The sequence below is a fragment of the Pangasianodon hypophthalmus genome, chromosome 5 (assembly GCF_027358585.1).
Source record: "Pangasianodon hypophthalmus isolate fPanHyp1 chromosome 5, fPanHyp1.pri, whole genome shotgun sequence".
NCBI lineage: Eukaryota > Metazoa > Chordata > Actinopteri > Siluriformes > Pangasiidae > Pangasianodon > Pangasianodon hypophthalmus.
The window spans coordinates 7261265-7274129 of record NC_069714.1 but is presented as its reverse complement, the minus strand read 5'-3'; positions in this window follow the sequence as shown (position 1 = coordinate 7274129).

The window sequence follows — 12865 nt, the reverse complement described above, 5'->3', positions numbered from 1 at the left end:
TATTCCTCTTTCAGTTGTGAGTGAATGCCACAAAATCCATAAATAATGCAGCCATTTATGTTTTCTCACTACTTAATGTGGTACAGAGAATGCAATTCTGTATTCTTAGGTTTGTGTGTGTGTGTGAGACCTGTGAGTCTGTGAGTTCATGCTGCATTTATTTCCAACAATTTGTCATTTAAACGTACAGCTCGCCTGTGTAAAGGTGCATTGAGTAGAGCTCAAGCCATCTCTTAAGTAAGTCTTAATTCTGTAGTGGATGCGGCTGGAATTGAGTCTCTAGTAAATCCACTGTGAGTTTCAGTAAGATTACTCAAGCATGAGATCTTAACATGGCTTCCAGGAGATAGCCAAAATGAATATTGTACAAAGATGAGTGTTTTTCCTGGTCTATCACACCAGCCAGAGCGTTGGGCATTGATGCATTAATGCAGTAAACATTGGTAAACACAAATTCTCTACTGCCTCTGTCACACAACGTGTCTCTCAAGGATCAGTCTTCAGTCCTCTCCTTTTTTATGTATGTATGTATGTATGCATGTATGTATTTTTTTTATTTATTATTATTACCATATGTCTGCTTCCTCTTGGCCAGCTCATTCGCTTGCATGGTGTTAGCTTCCACTGTTTTGATGACACTCAGCTTTATCTCATCACAGCTCTTCCTCCCACCTTATCAACTGAATGAACTGAACTTTACGATCTTTCTTATTAATTAAAATAAGAATTTATAAATTTATAAATTAAACCCAGACCAAACAGAAATATTAGTTCTTGCTCTCTAAAATGATAAAATTTTCAGTTGATACGGACTGAACTGTTAAACCTTCTACAACTGTTCACAATCTTGTTATAATATTTAACAACACACTTCTGTTTGAACCCTTACATCTGGCCACGCAAATTTCTTTTTATCTGCTCTGCAACAGTGCCTGGCTTTGACTCTTACTTACAGTAGTTTGAAAGCTACTGAAACCCTGATTCATGCTTTCATAACCTCATGCATTGATCATGAATCTGAATGCATTGAACTGGAATCTCTGCTAAAAAAACTAAATCGGCTTCAAAATATTCAAAATTCAGCTGCTAGAGTCCTTAATCCTAGAAAACGTTCAGCACACATTACTACAGCAGTTACACTGGATACCTGTTTCACAGAGAATCAAATAAAAGCACTATATAGCCTCGACTCGACTCTCAGATCCACCAATACTGGTCTACTGGTGGTGTGTAAGACCAGGCTGACATCAGTAGGGGGCAGATATTTTAGTGACATAGGCCCAAACCTCAGAGTGCCATCCCCTGTGACCTCTATGCACTTCCTTCTCCTGTTTAAGAGTACAAATGTACTTTTCCTGTTCTTCTTCCTCTATTTTTTTCTGCAGCAGAATAGAATACAATGCAATTATGCAATTAATACATTGTATGTCATTGTTGTTTGAATAGAGAATATGTATGTAACATAAATAATAGAATACTGTACATAATATTAGGAAATGTGCAAAATACAGCTGTATGTGCATGTCTAGTCTTTTTTTACTAGTTACTATTTTATGTCATTTGTTTTTGTACAGAAAGACACTATAAGGCATTGGAACACATTATTATTTATTAATTCAGCAAGTAATTATTAGAATAGCAATAATAATTGTAAGTAATAAACAATTTATAAGCAAATAATACATAATTTTACCGGTTAAAAGTTAATTATTAATTACAGACCAATTAATGAATAATTCTATAAGTTTAAAATATTAATATTTAGGTATCAGCTAAAAATGAAAGTTTAATTTATATTCAATATTAAGACTTCAAAAGACTTTCTTCATTTAATGATGATTGAATTTTACTTACTTTTTTTAAGCCCAGGCTTAAGGACCAGTTGTCCTGCACCATTTCGAGCTGACATCTGGTCTCAAAAAGAAAACGAAGAAAGAAAGGTGCAAAGAAACCTGAATCTCGGATCCCCAGGACTGCTGGATGAAAAACCCTGCCGACCTTCTAAATATCTGCTTTCAAATTGTATAAATCATGTATATTCGAGTGTTCCCTAATATAGTAACATAATATTATTTATATTATTGCCATTAACATATTAGTGCATATTACTTATACATAAATAGTTTATTACAGAATCTTGAATTAAAATGTTCCCAATACCTCTGAGTTTTCCTCCAGGAAAAGGTACAGGGCTTCGCTTAAAAGATAAAAACAAAAATAAATACATTTATCACTTTCCATTAAGTGATTGAAAAATCTCCTTTAGTGATCCAGAATGTCAAATTACAACCATGTAAGAATCTTTTCAGCTTTTTATGAGGGATTTGAATAAAAGCACACTGACCACCTTCAGTTCTCTGTGCATAAGATGTCGGCATATTTTAGGAACTTTAAGTTAGGACTTTATGTTTTACATCTGATCGTTTTCCTCAAACTCAGCAAGGTGCAAGGAAATCTGGAGTGGCAAGGTGAAAAATTAGCAGGCATTAGTACAGATGGGACACTGTCATTAACAACAGGAATCAAGTGACTGACTGGCGGAGTGAGAAAGATATGTGAACAGCTAAACACATAATTTGCTCTGAATAATTCTCCAAGCAGCACTCTGTGGCCAAACATCAGACCATGGAAATGTCTCGAATGCTGTTTTCTGATCTGTGCGTGAAGTTCGTTTGCTTCTGTGCACTGCTGAGTGAATTAGATCCCCAATACCATGTGCTGAAGCAATTTTTTTATTATTTTGGGTCAAGTAATTCATTAGTTTTTCACTAAATGGCAAGAATTTGACACCTCTCTTGTTACTGAACAACTGAATGTGTTCCAAACACTTACGGATATAAATGAAAAAAAAAAAAAGACAGCAGTTGCTTTCAGGAAAAATCAAAGCAGTCAGTGCTTTCAGGACTGTGGCGAAAGCAATTTTCGCAAGACAATTTTCAATGATTTTCAATGAAAAAACACCAAATCATGACCACACCGAGAGCTGTTCTACAGGTAAAAAAGGAAAATATCACTTGGTATTACAAAGATGTGAATGACTGAATGCACTCTAGCAGTATTTTTTAAAAACTATGACTTCCTGGTCCTGTTCCACTTTCACATGACAAATCAGATTTCTTTGCCTTTGATCTATTAAACTCTCAGACCCTGTTCAGGCAGATTCAGGCTTAGTTTCTTTATTGTTGGTGAATAATTTATAGTAGGAACTGAGTACTGCTACTTCTACTACTAATATTAATAGTAATAATAATAATCTTCAGAAGTGCCCCTGTACCATTATATTATCAAAATATTCCCTTGGGGTGCCAATAGTTAGGGAACATATTATGCATTCAACAACAAAACTATTAGTCAAGAAATACATGAAAATGTAACCATTCAGTTGTTTAAGTGGACAATTTGTTATTGTGTGTAATGCTTATTTGATACCATAATTCTCTCGGACTGTGCCAATATTTGTGCAGTTTTATATATATATAAATATGTGTGTGTGTGTGTATATACATACATACATACATATATATGTGTGTGTGTGTGTGTGTGTGTGTGTGTGTGTCAGGACCATGCAAAGAAACGCACTAGAATAAAATAATGAAAAAATAATGAAAAAATATTGAAATTAAATGTTTCTATATTAGAAAAATACCATTAAGAGCAGTAAATAGTAATAAATGAAACAAAGTAAATATTTGGTGTGAAGCCCCTTTGCTTTAAAAAAAAAATAGTAGTCTTAGGTACAATTTGTGCAGTTTTATATTTTAGCTATTTTATCTTAGCTGTAAGTGTTACTGAGCATCTTGCAGAAGCAGCCACAGATCTTCTGGAGACTTTGACTGTCGCACTTGCTTCGTATTTTTGCAGCAAAACCCAGCAGTCTTCATTATGTTTTTATGTCTGAAAAGTGTCTCTTATGTAAGAAGTGTGCTGGAAAACTAATGTTTGGAAATCTAAAATGTTTTGTACTGAATCAATAATGTAGAAGTCATAAAATAAAAATCTATAACAAAGTTTGTACTAACAAATATAGTTTGCCTAAGACTTTTGCACAGTACTGTATAAATATAGAATCAGGTACTAACCACTGCATACTGGGAACACCCCACAAGACCTGTAGGGAAAAAACTGACATTTTACTTACTTTTACTACAAATAGGAGAAGTAACAGCATCTTTCCAAACATTTAGAATTATGACTGCAGCATATAATACTAAATACAAATACTTGGCTACAAATAAATTAGCTAAGGCAGGCAGCTTAAAAAAATTCCTTTTAAGTGATCGCATATGAAAATGAAACAAGTTATTTGTTATTACATTTAGTTATAACAAGGTATAGTAACAAGCTGTTCTAAAATGTTTTAATTGAAACTGATGAGGAAAATACGCATCTTTTTTCTGCTTTTCTGCTCTCTGTTCATTCTGGCTATTTCCAGCACGCCGTGTAGGTAGCGGGATTACATCATCTGACTGTGGATTTCTGGGCTTTAACACACATTTAGACCAAAGAAGCTTATATTTGCTGCAGCTTTTGAAATGTGTGGGAGATGAGAATGAGAGTGAGACAGAGAAAAATAGGGAAGCAGAAAGATCAAGGTTACCATGACAACCTTGCCGTAAACAGATTTACACATTATCATTTGTAATGAAAAATCTGTGCAATAAAATGCAATTTTTCAAAAATGAGTAGAACTTCTGTCACTGCTCAAACAATTATTATTACAGCATTATTATTCTTAGTCTCGCCTTGTACCAAGTGTTCCTGGGACAGGCTACAAATCAGGCTTTCCCAAACTTTTTGGGCAAATGACCATGCCTTGAGCACCGTAGTTTTTACATTACAGATTTATAATACTATATACTATATATATATACTATACTATACACTATACTTTATAATTTATAGTACTACTGTAACATTTAAACATTTTATGTCAGTAACATACCTATGTGTAATGTAAGTGACTAATAAAAGGAATATCCTTTGCACTGACTTATCAGTCTAGTGGGAAGTGTCGTGTTGTTACAAGAACGTACGCAGTATGATATACTTGCCGCATGACTTTGCATGCACCTGTAGATCATTGTTCACACACTCACTGTGTATCGCTATACATCCAGAAGATTTCAAAGTGACATTCACTAGTTGTCATCTCTGTCCATCATTTTCAGAATCAAAAAATGTAAAATGTTCAGCATTTTTTTGCAGAGCAACATTAAACAGAATGTGATCTCTTTAAAACTTTCCGCTGTGTCGTGATTATTGTCATGAGCTGATCTTAAATCTAAAACTCTGTCCTTACATTCAAAAGTTTTTGTTAATCTAGAAAATCCTGAAAGCTGCTACACAAACAGGCATTTCCATAGGTTTGAAGAGATTTTTAAAAATTTTTAAAACACTAACTGTAATAGGTTAGAGTTAGTACTCAATATTGTCTACAATATTGCATACTAATTATGTGATTTGAGACACAATGCTAGTTTGATTAGTGGAAGTAGATGGATGGGGAAATTTGTCAATTTTTGTTGCTAAACTACGTTTACGTACGTATCACCCTACGTGCAGGGTGTCAGGATAGTGATAAAGAATCAAATAAAATGTACCCTATTAAGTTAAATGTGGCTTGTTTGAATTTGACTCCCAGTGACATTTAAAAATGATTGTGAGTTTCTTTCATGACCCCATTTTTAAATCGAGTCAGCCCATATGGGGTGATGACGCCTATTTTGGAAACCCCTGATTTAGTTCGACTGCAATGCTGCATAAACCTTAACAAATCATAGTATGTATAATAATAAAGCATAATCAATCTTTACCTAACTGGCTAAATAAGAGAAAAAATGATTATGTGATTATGAGAAAATATGAAAATATGATTTATTATTACCAGGAATTTTAGTTGGCCTCAAATAAATTTGGAGTGATTTACATGATGTGCCATAAGAAGTTATCACTGTTATGGCAGTTGTCATACAGTATGTGTAATAACATCTGTCTTAAGCCACATGCTAACAAGAGCAGATTAGCATAAATTAGAATAAAGTGATATCCATATAACAGTATTGCTGAAAATGCTGAAGTAGATAAAAATAATATGGAATTGTTTTAAAATAAAGTTTTAAACATTATAAATTGTGATGCAGAAAATAACCTCAGTTTTTTTTAAAAAAGTAATTTGTCGTCCTGTTTTGCTATGGACAAGGGGGAGCTGGGGCAAGAGAAAGAGCAGCCTGACTGAAGTGTTGCATGATAATTATAAACTTCAGACTTTCTTATCAGAAGATTAACACACTTTTTTGCATTGCATTACGAATCAAATTTTCCACTAGGTTGCTCCAATATTGCAGTATGTGACTTTGCCTCATAACTTTCCTGAAAAAAAAAAATAATAATAAGTGAATTAAATTAAATTAATTAATCAATATACGTTAGATAATGGCCAAGATATATACAATGTTTTCTTCAAAAATGTATTATCATATTATTGAATTTTTATCAAGGGTTCCTTATTATGTGCTTTCTCATAAAAGTCACGTTTATTGGGGTATGCACTGTTTTGTAATTACTGGACCTGATCTAATTAAGATGTGTGGTGAAATAAATGCGCCTGTTCCACAGACACTACTTTTTTCTCAAGCAGCCTCCGCTGTGGAGTTTAGTCAGTATACCTCAGGTACCAAGTAGGTAGAAAAGGCTATTCATGATGCCTTGGTCACAAAGATCATTTTCTCTGCCCACTGTAACCTCAGATTCTTGTTCATGACTGACAAGAGTGGAACCTGATTTGCGCTTCTGCTGTTGTAGCCCAGCCACCTCAAGATTTGGCTCAAAATTGTGAATTTTGAGTTACTTTTCTGCCCACCACGGTTGTAAAGAGTGGTTATTTGAGTTACCGTTATCTATATTTCAGCTCAAACCAATCTGCTCGTACTGCTTTGACCTCTCTCCTCAACAAAGTGTTTCCACCCCAAAACTGAAGCTCAGTGGATGTTTTTGTTTTTCGCACTATTCTGTGTAATTTCTGAAATACTCAAACCAGCCTGTCTGGCACCAGCAACCATGCCACTAAGTCACTAAGATCACATTGTGTCCCCATTCTGATAATTGGTGTGAGCATTAACTGAAGCTGAAGCTGAATGGGTAATTGCATGAATGTGTTGGTGTACAGGTGTTCCTATTAAAGAGCCCCGGACAGTGTACATATATATAAAATATATCTATATATAAAACTGAATTGGGACTTTTAATTCTCCATCATTATATCAATGTACCCAGCATTAATCACGTTACAATTGACATTGTTTATTGTTGCTATGGTAGAGATCAAGTCAACTTCCAAATAAAGAAACACATCCACTCTCTCAGAGCTTCAAAACCCTCAAATGATATACTGAGGAATTTGAATCTCAAATGGTGTCACATCTTGTGAGCTTTAGAAGCACTTTTGCTTTCAGAGCTGATGAAGGTTTTTTTTGTGAAGAAAGCTTCTTGAAGGTGGGAGATTTTAGTATGCATTAGACTTCCACTGTACATCTCTGGAACATAGTAAAACCTGTCATTTGGCACGCCAACTTCAAGGTGTTCACATATTTCTATGAAGTCATCTCAGTGTGAGTCATAAGCCTGGTACAATGGACAGAAATGTGTGTGAGCCTGAATCTGTTCTAAATCAATCAACCATCCATTTCCTCTTTTTCTCAGATACTGTCCACATGCAATTACAATTCTAATACATTTACATAATACATAACTGCCGTAATCTGCCGTAGTCCTGGAATCTGACAGCGTCAGTTAAAAAACTGACTGACCTTGGCAGGCATCTCAGGATAAAACAGGTCACACATATTTTATAGAGAAATCTTGGTTTGAAGTATGCTGTCTCTAGAATTGTCCAGTGAGAATACACTTAAGTGACAGATGAAGATACCATTAAAGCAAACCCAAGGTCTTTTGCACTCACCTTTGTCTAACATAAAATAAAACTGAGTGACCTTTAATGGAGTCCTTTTCAGCCATTTGTCAAATATTCTTGATTTCTTGCTGGGTGATGTGACCACTGGCCATATTCAGGGCAATAATATTTTGTCTCTTCATCTCCAGCTTTGCCTACCAGTGCGTCTCTCTTTGTCATCTTCCAAAACGTTGCTACTCAGAGACTTTGTGTCTCTTTCAGTTTAAAGTCCCTGTTATACCTGTGCATTAGCAGAAGCTCACCAAGTCAGTAATATGCACTTCCGGGAGTGTGACACGAACATTTATTCCACACACTGGAGTGAAATCTCTCAGGGAACAAGGGAAGCATGTCCATTCTCTCCCTGTGTCTCTAGGGAAGAAAGATAAGCATGGTTTTTCCCTGGTCTGGTGAAGGATTTCTGAGAGAGGTGTAGGTGATGAGAAAGTCCTTCTTGTTCTCATCTGTGGTTTTGCACAATGCCCTTTATTATCCTTTAGACACAGGACCTGAATCTGTGGTTCATAGTAACTGTGGTTCACAGTAACTCTCTCCATCCTGTTGCTGATTATTTCTGTAGTGAAATTAGTAAAATGAGAGACTCCAGTCTCTCATTTGAAGATCATGTAGATAATTTTTCACCTGTAGATCTTTTTCAGCTCAAAAATATTGCTAAGATAAGAAATATAATGATGCTACATGATACAGAAAAACTAGTTCACGTTGTCTCTAGACCTGACTATTGTAATATCTTACTGCCAGCCTTACTTCCATTAGATGCATAAACAAGCTCCAATTAGTCCACAATACAGCCGTCCTTAATACACACACACACACACACACACACACACACACATATATATATATATATATATATATATATATATATATATATATATATATATATATATATATATATAACCCCATCTTATCTACACTACACTACATCCTAGTAAAATCTACTACAATCTACAGTCATTAGTAGAAAATACTACTAACGACTGACTGATAAAGCACTGAATAGTCTTACCCCACTTCACCTGAATGAACTTTCGATGAATTATTATCTACCACATCTGCTTTGAACAAAAGTTCCTGGCTCTTTTTTAGTACCTAGAATAATGAAGACTACAGCACGGTAATAGAGCTTTTTCCTACAAAGCCTAGAGCTATGAAACAGCCTTCCAGTTAGTGTTTGGGACAGAAAACCTATTTGCTTTTTGCTAAATAGCTTTTCTCTTTGGTAAACGTGTAGCTCTAGGGGGGTTCATGGTAACCGTGTTTTGGTAACCTGGGATATTTCGAGACTGGTACTTTGTGTCCCAGGGTGCACTCATTCTTTAAAACCACTATCTGGCTACAGTTTCCCTATCTTGTAATCTTGTAGCTTAAGTTTCCACCATATGGTCAATGCCAGTTAAGGTCAGTGAGAATGAATAAAATTGGTGATAAATGAAAGGAGTAGCAAGTACATTAATGTCATATACACATACACAACACATTGCTTGAAGAGAAAGTGTAACACTTGAAGGACCAGGAGCTTTTTTGCAGGATATTTTTTGGTTAGATTTTTTGTTTTAAACAGAAAGCTCTTTGTGAAAATCTTTTTTTGTGGTGGTGGTGGTTTTTAGGTGAGTTTCAGCAACACTTAGAAAATGTGAAATCCGTAGTTAGTGAGATCTCTTTGTTAACAAGGGATTCAAAACCACTGATTATATCTACATCACAGGGGAGATTCTTTTGAATAACTCAACTCGCAAAATCAACATATAGCACACCCTGAAATGCAAGTGTCTCAAAAAAGTGATTTTACTATATAAAGTAACAGAAATACGAGAACACTAGTGTGTGATATGTGGTGATACCCACAGCTCTCTAGTTAGTGCAAGCGATAACATAAACTCAAAATGACAAGAGTCTGAAGAAATATTATGGCTATAAAGCCGCAAAAAAATCACATTATTTGTTAAAATCCTGCAAAAAAATCACATTAGTAGTGGATAAAGCTTGTTTTCATCAGTTCGCCATCCTCTTTACTTACAGAGCAGCTTTTAGAGCAGCATTTAAAACAGACCAGTATGACTGCAAGTAATGATTTATATTATGGCTTCTTGACATTAAATAATGAATCAGCATATTCGTGCTTAGGCTTGGAACAGAAACAGGTTACAAAATGCTGATGTAAACGATGCTGATGTCTGCTTGTATTGACATGCAAATTCTTATCCCTTTTTGAGAAGGATATAAGCAAGCTAATGAATTCTGATGAACATTGGAGTACATGTTAATGAACATTTCTATATGAATATTAATATTTGGTATGGTTGGTCAGGGGAAACTGGCTGTGACCTAAACAAAAAAGTGTCTAAAATACAAAAGAATACTGCTTGAATATTGCTTGAGATCTGTTTCAATAACACTCAGGAATAAAACGAAAATGCCAGGATAAAAAAAGGGGACCTATAACTGTGAGAACACAAGCCCCTAATGATGGCCTTAATTAAACAGGATGGTTAATCGCTTTAAATTTGAATAAATTGACAAAAAGTGAACACATTGAAGAACCCCAAGGAGGAGACTTTTCTTGGATGCGAAGAAAAGATGGAGCGAGCAGAACTCATCATTTTAAAGAGTTATTTATCAAGAATAACAGCCATAAAAAAGAGATGCCATTAAGAGCTTATTTTGAGAACTTATATTGCACACCAATGCTTGCGTTTAACTGATAAACAGACATAGGGAACAGACATACCTTTCTGTAGGGAAACAAACAGAGGAGCAATTTGTGGCTACAGCATAAAAAAGACAAGTGGCTTGAATAGTGCTTCATGCTGCTAAACCTGTGTTGTGGACTGCTAAATTTCTTTCTCTACAGCCTCAACTTTGTGTAAGGCAGACGTAAGAAAACACAGATAGTTGTAGAGCACTGACACATTGGTAAGGGTTATATTATGTGCACCCACTGCTGCTGATGCTAATGGGGGAAAATAGATTGTTGTGTTGAGACAGTGCACTTGTTATGTCTGACTCCACATTTTATAACTCTACGTTCAGCTGAATCAGCAACCAGACCTGTCTAAGGGATCATAGAAACATGAACAGAACTCACAGAAACTGTGCATTAAGGCTCAGGAGAAGCCATGGTTGAGGCTAAAAGTTTAAATACACCTAGGCTAAGGACCTCAATCTTCAATCTTAGTTTTCTCAACTCCATGTTCCATGTTTCATTTTCATACCGTACATTTCTTTTGGCAAGTCAGTTAGGAGATCTTGTTCACTTCAGAAATCATTTTTAAAACAACCAATCAAAGACCAATGTTTTAGCTTTAATTCACTAAATCAGAATTCAGTGGGTCAAATGTTTACATACACCAAGTTGACAGTCTCTTTTTTTTTAGAAGCTTCTGATTGGCCAATTGTCATCTGAAGTTAATAAGAGTGCATCTGTTGCTGTAAAAGGGCCTAAAAGGTAAAGTTTTGACTTTAGTCTTTTTGCACTTGATACCATGGAAAAATCCAAGAAACTCAGCCAAGACCTTAGACAAAAATCGTGGACTTCCACAGGTCCAGTTCTTCCTTAGGAGCAACTTCCAAACAACAGAAGGTACCACAAATCTGCTGAAACAACTGTATGCAAAAATTTAAAAAGGGACCACACGGGCGTTGTTCGTTAACTTACAGAGATGAATGAACTCTGGTCCAAAAGGTTCAACAGAACCCCAAGACACCAACAAAAGAGGAGGAGGAACAGGAAGGAACAGGAACAAAAGTAACTGTTACAAAAAAAACAAGTCCAAAACTGAACTGTTTGGCCATAATGACCAGTGCTATTTATGGAGGAAAAAGATTTTTAATCTGAAGATCACCACCCCAACTGTGAAGCATGGGGGTGGCAGCATTATATTGTGGGGATAGTTTGCTGGAAAAGGGACTAGTGCACTTCAGAAAATAGATGGCATCATGAGGAATACTGAAGCAAAACCTCAAGACATGAGGTAGAAAGTTAAAAGTAGGTTGCAACTGGGACTTCCAGCAGGACAATGATCCTAAGCAGTCCTCCAAAGTTGTAAAAAAATGGCTTAAAGATAAGAAAGTGAAAGTATTGGAGAGGTCATCACAAAGCCCTCACCCTATGTAAAATTTGTGGACTGAACTGAAAAAGCGTGTCTGAACAAGGAGGTCCACAAACCTAACTGAGTTACACCAGCAAAGTACTCAGAGAAGCTTGTGGAAGGCTACCCTATGATTCAAGTTGAAGCATTTCAAGGCAAAGCCACCAAACACTAACAAAGTGTATGTAAAAGTATGACCCACTGAAAACCTAATATAGTAAAAAGAAGCTGAAATAAATCTGTCTCTTTGCTATTATTTTGAAATGTATGGTAACATGAAATGTGTGGAGTTGAATTTGGTTTTTAATTTTAGCCTAGATGTATGTAAACATTTGATCACAACTGTATGATCTTAAAACATTTATAACTTTTTATATGGTTGGTTTGTTGGTTTGGTGAAATTAACATTTTTTAGCAAAATGTCTTCCAAATTTTTTCATACTTAGCTTATATTATATATTTTTTTCAGATAGCCTTTAAGAATGCCTTTGACAAAAGAAGAATGTATTGAAATCATTCTCATGGCTGGATCGGGAAGCTGTCGCAAAGTTGTGAATTTAACAGGAAACATGGCAAGTATATCACATGACACTGGTAAGGAATGCAAACCTGTGGGGAATTCAATTAATGAATGTTCTGTGTTGCAGTGAGCCAAGGCAAAGATAAAAAAGACGAGCACCTCAAGAGAGAGAGAGCTGAGCAAGAGCTGCGCTGCACTGAGCTGCATGTGTGTGTTTTGTTTAAAATAAAAATGCTTGTTTAAAATAAAAATGAAACCTGGGAGATAGTGAGGTAGATTAGCTGT